Source organism: Tursiops truncatus, chromosome 10 (assembly GCF_011762595.2).
Source record: "Tursiops truncatus isolate mTurTru1 chromosome 10, mTurTru1.mat.Y, whole genome shotgun sequence".
Classification (NCBI taxonomy): Eukaryota; Metazoa; Chordata; class Mammalia; order Artiodactyla; family Delphinidae; genus Tursiops; species Tursiops truncatus.
The window spans coordinates 45566885-45582873 of record NC_047043.1 but is presented as its reverse complement, the minus strand read 5'-3'; the positions used below and the strand labels follow the sequence as shown (position 1 = coordinate 45582873).

Here is a 15989-nt window from a genome sequence, read left to right as displayed (position 1 = left end):
CTATACAAAATTATGATTGTGTTTTCTATATATGTGAAAAATGCTATTGGAATTTTGATAGGGATTGTATCAAATAAGTAGATGTTTTGAGTAGAATGGACACTTTACAATAATAATTCTTCTGATCCATGAACACGGTATATTTTTCCATTTGTTTGCATCTTTTCAATTTCTTACATCAAGGTCTTGTAGATTTTATTGTATAGATCTTTTATTCATTGGTTAAATTCGATCCTAAGTATTTTATTGCTTTTGATGCTGTTGTGAATGATCGATGAGATACAATTTATTTATTTAATTTTTGCTGTTCCTTTGTTAGTGTATAAAACCACCACTGATTTCTGTATGTTGATTTTTATATCCAGCAACTTTACTGAATTCATTGATTAGTTCCAAGTGTTCTGGTTGAGTCTTTAGGATTTTCCATATATAAGATCATATCATTGCAAATAATGACAATTTTACTTCTTGCTTTTCAATTTGGATTCCTTTATTTCTTTTTTCCCCTAACTGCTCTAGCTAGGACTTCCAGTACTATGTTGAATAAGAGTGGGCATCCTGAACTTATTCCTGATCCTAGAGAAAAAGCTTTGAATTTTTCACCATTGAATATAATGTTAACTGTAGGTTTGTCATATATGGCCTTTATTATGTTGAGGTATATTCTTTCAATACCCAATTTGTTGAGGGTCTTAATCATGAAAGAATATTTTATTTTTCCAAATGTATTTTTTCTGTATCTGTGGAGATGATCATATGGTTTTTGTCCTTTATTATTAATGTGGTATATCATATTGATTGATTTGCATATTTTGAACCATCCTTGCATCCAGGGATGTCTCCCTTGGCCATGATGTATAACCCTTTTAATGTGTTGTTGAATTAGGTCTGCTAATATTTCTAAGAATGTTTATATCTATATTCATCAGGGACATTGGTCAATATTTTTTATTGTAGTGTCCTTATCTGGATTTGGTATCAGGATAATCTAGCCTCACAAAATTAGTTTGGAAGTGCTCCTTCCTCTTCAATTTTGGAAGGGTTTGAGAGGGATTGGTGTTAATCCTTCTTTAAACACTTGGTAGAATTCACCAGTTAAGTTATCTGGACCTAGGCTTTTCTGTGTTGAGAGGTTTTTGATTACTGATTCAATCCCCTTCTTATTATGTGCTTATTGTACCTCTCCTTTTCTTCTTGATTCAGTCTTGGTAGGTTGTATGTTTCCAGAAATTTATCTATTTCTTCTAGGTTATCCAATTTTTTTGGCATATAAATATTCACAATAGTTTCTTAAGATTCTATGCATTTCTGACCCCCTCCCCCTTCTGGGTATCTGGAAATCTTGGGCCCAGGAGCCAAAGCTTGAAAGGGATGTGGGCCCAGGCTGCTGCAGGAAGCCAAGGATAGAGTATTACATTTAGTCTTCATGTCTCCATAAGCTCCTCTTGACTGTGACAATTTCTCACGCTTTCCTCATTTTTGAAAACCTCGACAATGTTGAGGAGTACTACTCAGTTCTAAAGGCTCAGACTCTTCTGCTTCAGTTGACAGAAAGGGAAAGAGACAGTGGAGGAGTCACTTCAAATTAATAAAAACCACACATTAGAGGTAAAGATCAAGATTCTCCATATGAATAGCTAATTATTTCTCTGCTATTAGTTGAAAAGACTTTCCTTCCCTCCATTGAATTGAATTTTTGCCCTTGTTGGAAGTCTTTAGAACATATAAGGGAACTGTCCATGCTTTTGTGTTTCTGATATGGATATTTCTGAAGGAGACCTCCTCTAGCACCCAGTGCTAAGGCAACATTTCCAATTTGAATATTCCATTGGTCAGGCTGCTGCAGGCGGCCTGGCTTTGGGAAGACCTGCCAGGTGGCAGGCAGAGTCTTGGTTCACCATCCGGGTGTCAGGCCTGCGCCTTTGAGGTGGTAGAGCCGAGTTGAGGACATTGGTCCACAAGAGACCTCCCGGCACCACATAATATTAAATGGCAAAAACTCTCTAAGAGATCCCATTCTCAAAGCTAAGACCAGGCTCACTCATTGGCCAGCAAGCTACAGTGCTGGACACCCTATGCCAAACAACTAGCAAGACAGGAACACAACCCCACCCATTAGCAGGATGGCTGACTAAAATCATAATTTCACAGACAGCCCAGAACACACCACTGGACATGGTCCTGCCCACCACAAAGACAAGATGCAGCCTCATCCACCAGAACACAGGTACAAGTCCCCTGGAGCAGGAATCATACACAACCACTGAAACAACCATACCCACTGGGGGCAGACACCAAAAACAATGGGAATTATGAATGTGCAGTCTGAAGAAAGGAGATCCCAAACACAGTTAGTTAAGCAAAATGAGAAGACAGAAAAACACACAGCAGATGAAGGAGCAGGGTAAAACCCACCAGACCAAATAAATGAAGAGGAAATAGGAAGACTACCTGACAAAGAATTCAGAGTAATGATAGTAAAGATAATCTAAAATCTCAGAAATAGAATGGAGAAAATACAAGAAACCTTTAACAAGGAACTAAAAGAAATAAAGAGCAAACGATGATGAACAACACAATAAATGAAATTAAAAATTCTCTATAAGTAATCAATAGCAGAATAACTGAGGCAGAGGAAGGTATAAGTGACCTGGAAGACAAAATAGTGGAAATAACTACTGCAGGGCAGAATAAATGAAAAAGAATGAAAAGAATTGAGGACAGTCTCAGAGACCTCTGGGACAACATTAAACGCACCAACATTCGAATTATAGGGGTCCCAGGAAAAGGAAAGGGTCTGAGAAAATATTTGAAGAGATTATAGTTGAAAACTTCCCTATTATGGGAAAGGAAATAGTCAATCAAGTCCAGGAAGTGCAGAGAGTCCCAGACAGGATAAATCCAAGGAGAAACATAACAAGACACATATTAATCAAACTATCAAAAATTAAATACAAAGAAAACATAATCAAAACAACAAGGGAAAGGCAATAAATAACCTACAAGGGAATACCCATAAGGTTAACAGCTGACCTTTCAGCAGCAACTCTGTAATCCAGAAGGGAGTGGCAGGACATATTTAAAGTGATGAAAGGGGGGCTTCCGGCAAGATGGCAGAAGAGTAAGATGCGGAGATCACCTTCCTCCCGACAGATACACCAGAAATACATCTACACGTGAAACAACTCCTACAGAACACCTACTGAATACTGGCAGAAGACCTCAGACCTCCCAAAAGGCAAGAAACCCCCCACGTACCTGGGTAGGGCAAAAGAAAAAAGAATAAACAGAGACAAAAGGATAGGGACGGGACCTGCACCAGTGGGAGGGAGCTGTGAAGGAGGAAAGTTTTCCACACACTAGGAAGCTCCTTCGCGGTCAGAGACAGCGGGTGGCAGAGGGGCAAAGCTTTGGAGCCATGGAGGAGAACACAGCAACAGGGGTATGGGGGGCAAAGTGGAGAGATTCCTGCACAGAGGATCGGTGCCAACCGGCACTCACCAGCCCGAGAGGCTTGTCTGCTCTCCCTGCCGGGGCAGGCGGGTCTGGGAGCTGAGGCTCGGGCTTCGGTCAGAGTGCAGGGAGAGGACTGGGGTTGGCAGCGTGAACACAGCCTGCAGGAGGTTAGTGCACCACGGCTGGCCGGGAGGGAGTCCGGGGTAATGTCTGGACCTGCCGAAGAGGCAAGAGACTTTTTCTTCCCTCTTTGTTTCCTGGTGCGCGAGGAGAAGGGATTAAGAACGCTGCTTAAAAGAGCTCCAGAGACGGGCGCAAGCCGTGGCTAAGAGTGCAGACCCCAGAGATGGGCATGAGACGCTAAGGCTGCTGCTGCCACTGCCAAGAAGCCTGTGTGCGAGCACAGGTCACTATCCACACCTCCCTTCCGGGGAGACTGTGCAGCCCACCACTGCCAGGGCCTCGGGATCCAGGGCCATCTCCTCTGGATGCATGCATGGAGAATGCATGGCATGCCTCAGGCTGGTGCAACGTCATGCTGGCCTCTGTTGCCGCAGGCTCACCCCGCACTCCGTGCCCCTCCCTCTCCACGGCCTGAGTGAACCAGAGCCCCCGAATCAGTGGCTGCTTTAACCCTGTCCTGTCTGAGTGAAGAACAGATGCCCTAAGGCGACATAAACACAGAGGCGGGGCCAAATCCAAAGCTGAACCCCGGGAGATGTGAGAACAAAAAAACGAAAGGGAAATCTCTCCCAGCAGCCTCCCAGCAATCCCTCCCGGAAGCAGCGGATTAAATCTCCACAATCAACGTAACGTACCCTGCATCTGTGGAATACATGAATGGACAAAGAATCATCCCAAATTACGGAGGTGGACGTTGAGAGCAAGATTTATTATTTTTTCCCCTTTTCCTTTTTTTGTGAGCGTGTATGTATATGCTTCTGTGTGAGATTTTGTCTGTATAGCTTTGCTTCCACCATTTGTCCGAGGGTTCTATCTGTCCGCTGTTTGTTTTCTCTTAATAATTATATTTTTATTGTAATAACTTTATTATATTTTATCTTTATTTTATTTTAATTTATCTTCTTTCTTTTTTTTCTTCCTTCCCTCTTTCCTTGCTTCCTCCCTCCCTCCCTCGTTCTTTCTTTCTTTCTTTCTTTCTACTTCTACTAATTCTTTCTTTCTACTTTTTCTCCCTTTTATTCTGAGCCGTGTGGATGAAAGTCTCTTGGTGCTGCAGCCAGGAGTCAGTGCTGTGCCTCTGAGGTGGGAGAGCCAACTTCAGGACACTGGTCCACAAGAGACCTCCCAGCTCCACATAATATCAAATGGCGAAAATCTCCCAGAGATCTCCATCTCAACACCAGCACCCAGCTTCACTCAATGACCAGCAAGCTACAGTGCTGGACATCCTATGCCAAACAACTAGCAAGACAGGAACACAACCCCACCCATTAGCAGAGAGGCTGCCTAATATCATAATAAGTCCACAGACACCCCAAAACACACCACCAAACGTGGACCTGCCCACCAGAAAGACAAGATCCAGCCTCATCCACCAGAACACAGGCACTAGTCTCCTCCACCAGGAAGCCTACACAACCCACTGAATCAACCTTAGCCACTGGGGACAGACACCAAAAACAACGGGAACTATGAACCAGCAGCCTGCAAAAAGGAGACCCCAAACACAGTATGATAAGCAAAATGAGAAGACAGAAAAACACACAGCAGATAAAGGAGCAAGATAAAAACCCACCAGACCTAACAAATGAAGAGGAAATAGGCAGTCTACCTGAAAGAGAATTCAGAATAATGGTAGTAAAGATGATCCAAAATCTTGGAAATAGAATACACAAAATGCAAGAAACACTTAACAAGGACCTAGAAGAACTAAAGATGAAACAAACAACAATGAACAACACAATAAATGAAATTAAAAATATTCTAGATGGGATCAATAGCAGAATAACTGAGGCAGAAGAACAGATAAGTGACCTAGAAGATAAAATAGTGGAAATAACTACTGCAGAGCAGAAAAAAGAAAAAAGTATGAAAAGAACTGAGGACAGTCTCAGAGACCTCTGGGACAACATTAAACGCACCAACATTTGAATTATAGGGGTTCCAGAAGAGGAAGAGAAAAAGAAAGGGACTGAGAAAACATTTGAAGATATTATAGTTGAAAACTTCCCTAATATGGGAAAGGAAATAGTTAGTCAAGTCCAGGAAGAACAAAGAGTCCCATACAGGACAAATCCAAGGAGAAATATGTCAGGACACATATTAATCAAACTGTCAAAAATTAAATACAAAGAAAACATATTAAAAGCAGCAAGGGAAAAACAACAAATAACACACAAAGGAATCCAGCTGAACTTTCAGCAGAAACTCTGCAAGCCAGAAGTGACTGGCAGGACCTATTTAAAGTGATGAAGAAGAAAAACCTTCAACAAAGATTACTCTACCTGGCAAGGATCTCATTCAGATTTGATGGAGAAATTAAAACCTTTACAGACAAGCAAAAGCTGAGAGAGTTCAGCACTACCAAACCACCTCTACAACAACTGCTAAAGGAACTTCTCCAGGCAAGAAACACAAGAGAAGGAAAAGACCTACAATAACAAAACCAAAACAATTAAGAAAATGGGAATAGGAACCTACATATTGATAATTACCTTAAATGTAAATGGACTAAATGCACCCACCAAAAGACACACACTCAGTGAATGGATACAAAAACAAGACCCATATATTTGCTGCCTACAAGAGACCAACTTTAGACCTAGAGACACATACAGACTGAAAGTAAGGGGATGGAAAAAGATATTTCATGCAAATGGAAACCAAAAGAAAGCTGGAGTAGCAATTCTCATATCAGACAAAATAGAGTTTAAAATAAAGACTATTAGAAGAGACAAAGAGGGACACTACATAATGATCAAGGGATTGATCCAAAAGAAGATATAACAAATGTAAATATTTATACACCCAACATTGGAGCACCTCAATACATAAGGCAAATACTAACAACCATAAAAGGGGAAATTGACAGTAACCCATTCATAGCAGGGGACTTTAACAGCCTACTTTCACAGTGGACAGATCATCCAAAGTGAAAGTAAGTAAGGAAACACAAGCTTTAAGTGATACATTAAACAAGATGGACTTAATTGATATTTATAGGACATTCCATCCAAAAACAGCAGTATACACATTTTCCTCTAGTGCTCATGGAACATTCTCCAGGATAGATCATATCTTGGGTCACAAATTAAGCCTTGGTAAATTTAACAAAATTGAAATTGTATCAAGTATCTTTTCCAACAACAATGTTATGAGACTAGATATCAATTAAAGGAAAATATCTGTAAAATATACAAACACATAGAGGCTAAACAATACTCTACATAATAACGAAGTGATCACTGGAGAAATCAAAGAAGAAATAAAAAAAATACCTAGAAACAAATGACAATGGAGACACAACGACCCAAAATCTATGGGATGCAGCAAAAGCAGTCCTAAGAGGGAAGTTTATAGCAATACAGTCCTACCTTAATAAACAGGAAACACCTCGGATAAACAACATAACCTTGCACCTAAGGCAATTACAGAAAGAAGAACAGAAAAACCCCCAAAGTTAGCAGAAGGAAAGAAATCATAAAAATCAGATCAGAAATAAATGAAAAAGAAATGAAGCAAATGATAGCAAAAATCAATAAAACTAAAAGCTGGTTCTTTGAAGAGATAAACAAAATTGATAAACCAATAGTGAGACTCATCTGGAAAGAAAAGGAGAAGACTCAAATCAATAGAATTAGAAATGAAAAAGGAGAAGTAAAAACTGACAGAGCAGAAATACAAAAGATCATGAGAGATTACTACAAGCAATTCTATGTCAATGAAATGGACAACCTGGAGGAAATGGACAAATTCTTAGAAATGCACAACCTGCCAAGACTGAATCAGGAAGAAATAGAAAATATGAACAGACAAATCACAAGCACTGAAATTGAGACTGTGATTAAAAATCTTCCAACAAAAAAAAGCCCAGGACCAGATGGTTTCACAGGTGAATTCTATCAAACATTTAGAGAAGAGCTAACACCTATCCTTCTCAAATTCTTCCAAAATATAGCAGAGGGAAGAACACTCCCAAACACATTCTACGAGGCCACAATCACCCTGATACCAAAACCAGACAAAGATGTCACAAAGAAAGAAAACGACAGGCCAATATCACTGATGAACATAGATGCAAAAATCCTCAACAAAATACTAGCAAACAGAATCCAACAGCACATTAAATGGATCATACACCAAGACCAAGTGGGATTTATTCCAGGAATGCAAGGATTCTTCAATATATGCAAATCAATCAATGTGATACACCATATTAATAAATTGAAGGAGAAAAACCATATGATCATCTCAATAGATGCAGAGAAAGCTTCTGACAAAATTCAACACCCATTTATGATAAAAACCCTGCAGAAAGTAGGCATAGAGGGAACTTTCCTCAACATAATAAAGGCCATATATAACAAACTCACAGCCAACATCGTTCTCAATGATGAAAAACTGAAAGCATTTCCACTAAGATCAGGAACAAGACAAGGTTGCCCACTCTCACCACTCTTATTCAACATAGTTTTGGAAGTTTTAGCCACAGCAATCAGAGAAGAAAAGGAAATAAAAGGAATCCAAATCGGAAAAGAAGAAGTAGAGCTGTCACTGTTTGCAGATGACATGATACTATACATAGAGAATCCTAAAGATGCTACCAGAAAACTACTAGAGCTAATCAATGAATTTGGTATAATAGCAGGATACAAAATTAATGCACAGAAATCTCTGGCATTCCTATATACTAATGATGAAAAATCTGAAAGTGAAATCAAGAAAACACTCCCATTTACCATTGCAGCAAAAAGAATAAAATATCTAGGAATAATCCTATCTAAGGAGACAAAAGACCTGTATGCAGAAAATTATGACACTGATGAAAGAAATTAAAGATGATACAAATAGATGGAGAGATATACCATGTTCTTGGATTGGAAGATTGAACATTGTGAAATTGACTCTACTACCCAAAGCAATCTACAGATTCAATGCAATCCCTGTCAAACTACCACTGGCATTTTTCACAGAACTAGAACAAAATATTTCACAATTTGTATGGAAACACAAAAGACCCCGAATAGCCAAAGCAATCTTGAGAATGAAAAACGGAGCTGGAGGAATCAGGCTCCCTGACTTCAGACTATACTACCAAGCTACAGTAATCAAGACAGTATGGTACTGGCACAAAAAAAGAAAGATAAGTAAATGGATAAGGATAGAAAGCCCAGAGATAAACCCACGCATATATGGTCACCTTATCTTTGATAAAGGAGGCAGAAATGTACAGTGGAGAAAGGACAGCCTCTTCAATAAGTGGTGCTGGGAAAACTGGACAGGTACATATAAAAGTATGAGATTAGATCACTCCCTAGCACCATACACAAAAATAAGATCAAAATGTATTAAAGACCTAAATGTAAGGCCAGAAACTATCAAACTCTTAGAGGAAAACATAGGCAGGACACTCTATGACATAAATCACAGCAAGATCCTTTTTGACCCACCTCCTAGAGAAATGGAAATAAAAACAAAAATAAACAAATGGGACCTAACGAAACTTCAAAGCTTTTGCACAGCAAAGGAAACCATAAACAAGACCAAAATACAACCCGCAGAATGGGAGAAAATATTTGCAAATGAAGTAACTGACAAAGGAGTAATCCCCAAAATTTATAAGCAGCACATGCAGCTTAATAAAAAAAAACAAACAACCCAACCCAAAAATGGGCAGAAGACCTAAATAAACATTTCTCCAAAGAAGATATACAGACTGCCAACAAACACATGAAAGAATGCTCAACATCACTAATCATTAGAGAAATGCAAATCAACACTACAATGAGATATCATCTCACACTGGTCAGAATGGCCATCATCAAAAAATCTAGAGATAATAAATGCTGGAGAGGGTGTGGAGAAAAAGGAAAACTCTTGCACTGCTGGTGGGAATGTAAATTGGTACAGCCACTGGGGAGAACAGTATGTAGGTTCCTTAAAAATCTACAAATAGAACTACCATATGACCCAGCAATCCCACTACTGGGCATATACCCTGAGAAAACCATAATTCAAAAAGAGTCATGTACCAAAATGTTCATTGCAGCTCTATTTACAATAGCCCAGATATGGAAACAACCTAAGTGTCCATCATCGGATGAATGGATAAAGAAGATGTGGCACTTATATACAATGGAATATTACTGATCCATAAAAAGAAACGAAATTGAGCTATGTGTAATGAGGTGGATAGACGTAGAGTCTGTCATACAGAGTGAAATAAATCAGAAAGAGAGAGACAAATACCATATGCTAACACATATATATGGAATTTAAGAAAAAAATGTCATGAAGAACCTAGGGGTAAGATGGGAATAAAAACACAGACCTACTAGAGAATGGACTCGAGGATATGGAGAAGGGGAAGGGTAAGGTGTGACAAAGTGAGAGAGAGGCATGGACATATATACGCTACCAAACGTAAGGTAGATAGCTGTGGGAAGCAACCGCATAGCACAGGGAGATCAGCTCGGTGCTTTGTGACCACCTGGAGGGGTGGGATAGGGACGGTGGGAGGGAGGGAGATGCAAGAGGGAAGAGATATGGGAACATATGTATATATATAACTGATTCATTTTGTTGTAAAGCAGAAACTAACACACGATTGTAAAGCAATTATACTCCAATAAAGATGTTAAGGAAAAAAAATAAAGTGATGAAAGGGAAAAGACTAAAATGAAGATTACTCTAAACAGCAAGGATTTCAGTCAGCTTCAATGGAGAAATGAAAACATTTACAGACAAGCAAAAGCTAAAAGGATTCAGCACCACCAAACCAGCTTTACAACAAATGCTAAAGGAACTTCTCTAGGTGGGAAACACAAGAGAAGGAAAAGACCTACAATAACAAACCCCAAACAATTAGGAAAATGTTCATAGGAACAGACATATTGATAACTGCCTTAAATGTAAATGGATTAAATGCTCCAACCAAAAGACACAGACTGGCTGAATTGGTAAAAAAACCAAGATCCGTATATATGGTGTCTATAAGAGACCCATTTCAGACCTAGGAACACATACAGACTGAAAGTGAAGGGATGGAAAAAGATATTCCAAACAAATGGAAATCAAAAGAAAGCTGGAGTAGCAATTCTCGTATCAGACAAAATAGACTTTAAAATAAAGACTACAAGAGACAAAGAAGGACACTACATTATGATCAAGGGATCAATCCAAGAAGATATAACAATTGTAAATATCTATGTACCCAACATAGGAGCACATCAATACATAAGGCAAACGTTAACAACCATAAAAGGGGAAATTGACAGCAACACAATCATAGTAGGGGAATTTAACACCCCACTTTCATCAATGGACAGATCATTCAAAATGAAAATAAAAAACGAAACAAAAGCTTTAAATGACACATTATATAAGATGGGCTTAATTGATATTTATAGGACATTCCATCCAAAAACAACAGAATACACTTTCTACTCAAGTGTTTATGGGACATTCTCCAGGGTAGATAATATTTTGGGTCACAAATCAAGCCTTGGTAAATTTAAGAAAATTGAAATCACATCAAGTATCTTTAGTGACTACAATGCTAGGAGACTAGATATCAATTACAGGAAAAAAAATCTGTGAAATGTACAAACATGTGGAGGCTAAACAGCATACTACTCAATAGCAAGAAATCATTGAAGAAATCAAAGAGGAAATCAAAGAATACCAAGAAAAAAATGACAATGAACAAATGATGGCTCAAAACCTATGGAATGCAGCAAAAGCAGTTCTAAGAGGGAAGTTTATAGCAATACAATCCTACCTCAAGAAACAAGAAACATCTCAAATAAACAACCTAACCTTATACCTAAGGCAATTGGAGAAAGAAGAACAAAAGAACCGAGAGTTAGCAAAAGGAAAGAACTCAAAAAGATCAGATCAGAAATAAATGAGAAAGAAATGAAGGAAACAAGAGCAAAGATCAATAAATCTAAAGGCTTGTTCTTTGAGAAGATAAACAAAACTGATAAAGCACTAGTCAGACACATCAAAAAAAAGGGAGAATACTCATATCAATAAAATTAGAAATGAAAAAGTAGAACTAACAACTGACACTGCAGAAATACAAAGGGTCATGAGAGATTACTACAAGCACTATATGCCAATAAAATGCACAATCTGGAAGAAATGGACAAATTCTTGGAAAAGCACAACCTCCCAAGACTGAAACAGGAAGAAATAGAAAATATAAACAGACCAGTCACAAGCACTGAAATTTAGACTGTGATTAAAAATCTTCCAACAAATAAAGCCCAGGACCAGATGGCTTCATAGTAAATTCTACCAAACGTTTAGAGAAGAGCTAACACCTACCCTTCTCAAACTCTTCCAAAATATAGCAGACGAAAGAAAACTCCATATCTCATTCAACAAGGCCACCATCACCCTGATATCAAAATCAGACAAAGATGTCACACACACAAAAAAAAACTACAGAACAATATCACTCATGATCATAGATGCAAAAATCCAACAGCACAAGAAAACAGTAGCAAACAGAATCCAACAGCATATTAAAAGGATCATACAACATGATCAAGTGGGGTTTATCCTAGGAAATCAAGGATTCTTTAATACATGCAAATCAATCAATGTGATACACCATGTTAACAAATTGAAGGAGAAAATCCGTGTGATCATCTCAATAGATGCAGAGAAAGCTTTTGACAAAATTCAACACCCATTTATGATAAAACATTGCAGAAAGTAGGCATAGAGGGAACTTACCTCAACATAATAAAGGCAATATATGACAAACCCACAGCCAACATCATCCTCAATGGTGAAAAACTGAAATCATTTCCACTAAGATCAGGAACAAGTTTGCCCACTTATTCAACATAGTTTTGGAAGTTTTAGCCACAGCAATCAGAGAAGAAAAAGAAATAAAAGGAATCCAAATCAGAAAAGTAAAGCTGTAACTGTTTGCAGATGACAGGATACTATACATAGAGAATCCCAAGATGCTACCTGAAAGCTACTAGAGCTGATCAATGAATGTGGTAAAGTAGCAGGATACAAAATTAATGCACAGAAATCTCTGGCATTCCTATACACTAATGATGAAAAATCTGAAAAAGAAATTAAGGAATCACTCCCATTTACCACTGCAACAAAAAGAATAAAAGACCTAGGAATAAACCTACCTAAGCAGCCAAAAGACCTGTATGCAGAAAAGTATGACACTGATGAAAGAAATTAAAGGTGATACAAACAGATGGAGAGATATTCCATGTTCTTGGATTGGAAGAATCAACATTGTGAAAATGAGTTTACTACCCAAAGCATCTGTACATTCAATGCAATCCCTATCAAACTACCACTGGCATTTTTCATAGAAGTAGAACAAAAACTTTCATAATTTGTATGGAAACACAAAAGACCCCGAGTAGCCCAAGCAATCTTGAGAAAGAAAAAAGGAGCTTGAGGAATCAGGCTACCACACATCAGACTATACTACAAAGCTACAGTAATCAAGACATTATGGTATGGGCACAAAAACAGAAATATAGATCAAGGGATTATGGTAGAAAGCCCAGAGATAAACTCACACACAAATTGTCACTGTATCTTTGATAAAGGAGGTAAAAATATACAGTGTAGAAAAGACAGCCTCTTCAATAAGTGGTGCTGGGAAAACTGGACAGCTGCATGTAAAAGAATGAAATTAGAACACTTCCTAACACCATACACAAAAATAAACTCAAAATGGATTAAAGAGCTAAATGTAAGGCCAGACACTATAAAACTCGTACAGGAACACCTAGGGAGAACACTCTATGACATACATCACAGAAATATCCTTTTTGACCCACCTCCTAGAGAAATGGAAATAAAAACAAAACAAAACAAAATGGACCTAATGAAACTTAAACGCTTTTGCACAGCAAAGGAAACCATAAACAAGACCAAAAGGCAACCCTCATAATGGGAGAAAATATTTGCAAACGAAGCAAGTGATAAAGGATTAATCTCCAAAATATACTAGCTGTTCATGCAGCTCAATATCAAAAAAACAAATAACCTAATGCAAAAATGAGCAGAACACCTAAATAGACATTTCTCCAAAGAAGATATGCAGATTGCCAACAAGCACATGAAAGGATGCTCAACATCACTAATCATTTGAGAAATGTAAATCAAAACTACAATGAGATATCACCTCACACCTGTCAGAATGGCCATCATCAGAAAATCTACAGGTCGTAAAGGCTGGAGTGGGTGTAGAGAAAACGGAACCCTCTTGCACTGTTGGTGGGAATGTAAATTGATACAGCCACTATGGAAAACAGTATGGAGGTTCCTTAAAAAACTAAAAATAGAGCTACCATACGACCCAGAAATCCCACTACTGGGCATATACCCTGAGAGAACCATCGTTCAAAAAGAGTCATGTACCACAGTGTTCATTGCAGCTCTATTTACAATAGCCAGGACATGGAAGCAATCTATGTGTCCATTGACAGTTGAATGGTTAAAGAAGATGTGGCTCATATATACATGAAATATTACTCAGCCATAAAAAGAAACGAAGTTGAGTTATTTGTAGTGAGGTAGATGGACTTGGAGTCTGTCATACAGAGTGAAGTAAATCAGAAAGAGAAAAACAAGTACCATATGCTAACACATATATATGGAATATTAAAAAAAATTTTTTTCCTGAAGAACCTAGGGGTAGGACAGGAGTAAAGTTGTATACGTAGAAAATGGACTTGAGGACACAGGGAGGGGGAAGGGTAAGCTGGGACGAAGTGATAGAGTGGCATGGACATATACACTACCAAACGTAAAATAGATAGCTAGTGGGAAGCAGCCGCATAGCACAGGGAGATCAACTTTGCGTTTTGTTTCCCCCTAGAGGAGTGTGATAGGGAGGGTGGGAGGGAGAAGCAAGAGGGAGGTGATATGGGGATATATGTTTATGTATAGCTGATTCATTTTTTTATACAGCAGAAACTAACACACCATTGTAAATCAATTATACTCCAATAAAGATGTTAAAAAAATTCTATGTGTTTCTGTAGTAACAGTTGTAATGTCTCCTCTTTCATTTCTGATTTTGAGTCTTCTCTTTTTTTCTTAGTTTATCTAAAGGTTTGTCAGTTTTGGTTTTATTTTAAAAAAATACAACAGCTCTTAGATTTGTTGGGTTTTTTTCTATTGTTTTTTCTGGTCTCTATTTCATTTATTTCTGCCCAGATCTTTATTTTATTCTGTCTGCTAACTTAGGGGTTCATTTGTTCTTTCGTTTCTAGTTCCTTGAGGTGTAAAGTTAGGTTTTTAAATCTGAGATCTATTTTCTAATTACATGCATTTATCACTGTATACTTCCCTCTCAAAACTGCTGTTTGAGACAAAAACTTACGGGTTTTGTATGCTGTGTTTCCACTTTTATTGATTTTGAGATTTTTAAATTTCTGGTTTTGATTTTTTTTTGCTTAATTCATTGGTTGTTCATGTGAGTGTTAATTTCAACACATTTGTAGATTTTCCATCTTCTTCTTGTTGATTTCTAGTTTCAGTCCATTGTAACTGGAAAAGATACTTAATATGATTTCAATTTTCTTTAATTTCCTAAGACTTGTTTCATGCCCTATTTTATGGTCAATCCTGGGGAATGTTCCAAGTACACTTGAGAAAAAACTGTATTCTGCTTTTGTTGGATGGATTGTTCTAAAAATGTCTGTTGAATCCATTTTGTCCAATGTATTGTTCAAGATCATCGTTTCCTTGTTGATTTTTTGTCTGGAAAATGATGTATCCATTGTTGATAATGGGTATTGAAGTCCCCTACTCTTACTATATCTTTGTTTTTTCTCCCTTCACATCTGTTAGTGTTTACTTAGCATGTTAGGTGCTCCTATGTTGGATGTATATATATTTACAACTGTTATATCTTCTTGATGGATTGACCCTTTTATATTACATGATGACCTTCTCTGTCTCTTTTTGCAGTTTTTGGCTTAAAGCCTTATTTTTTCTGATATACTTATTACTATCCCTGCTTTCTTTGGGTTTTCACTTGCATGGAATTTTTTTTCCACCCATTCCTTTGAGCTTATAAGTGAGTCTTTTGTAGGAATTATATATTTGGGTTTTGTTTATTATTCCATCCAGCTGCTTTGTGCCTTTTGATTGGTGAATTCAATCCATTTACATTGAGTTTCTATTGATATGGGAGGACTTACAAATGCCATTTTATTAACTGTTTTGTATTTTCATTGTTTCATATTTTCCCTCTGTTTCTGCCTGTCTTTGTAAATTGGTGATTTTCTGTGCTGGTATGATGTTTTTTCTTCCTTTATCTTCTGTTCATCTGTTCTAGGTTTTTG

At 37.8% G+C, this 15989-nt stretch overlaps 1 protein-coding gene and 1 pseudogene across 1 annotated transcript in view; one reads left to right on the top strand and one right to left on the bottom strand.

The window, feature by feature from the left end:
* KHDRBS2 (KH RNA binding domain containing, signal transduction associated 2) overlaps window positions 1–15989 on the bottom strand; it is a 689475-nt gene that overhangs the window by 147137 nt on the left and 526349 nt on the right. The gene's annotated exons all lie outside the window — the stretch shown is intronic.
* The window catches only part of LOC101323092 (SS18-like protein 2 pseudogene), a 71762-nt pseudogene that overhangs the window by 55347 nt on the left and 426 nt on the right, over window positions 1–15989 (top strand).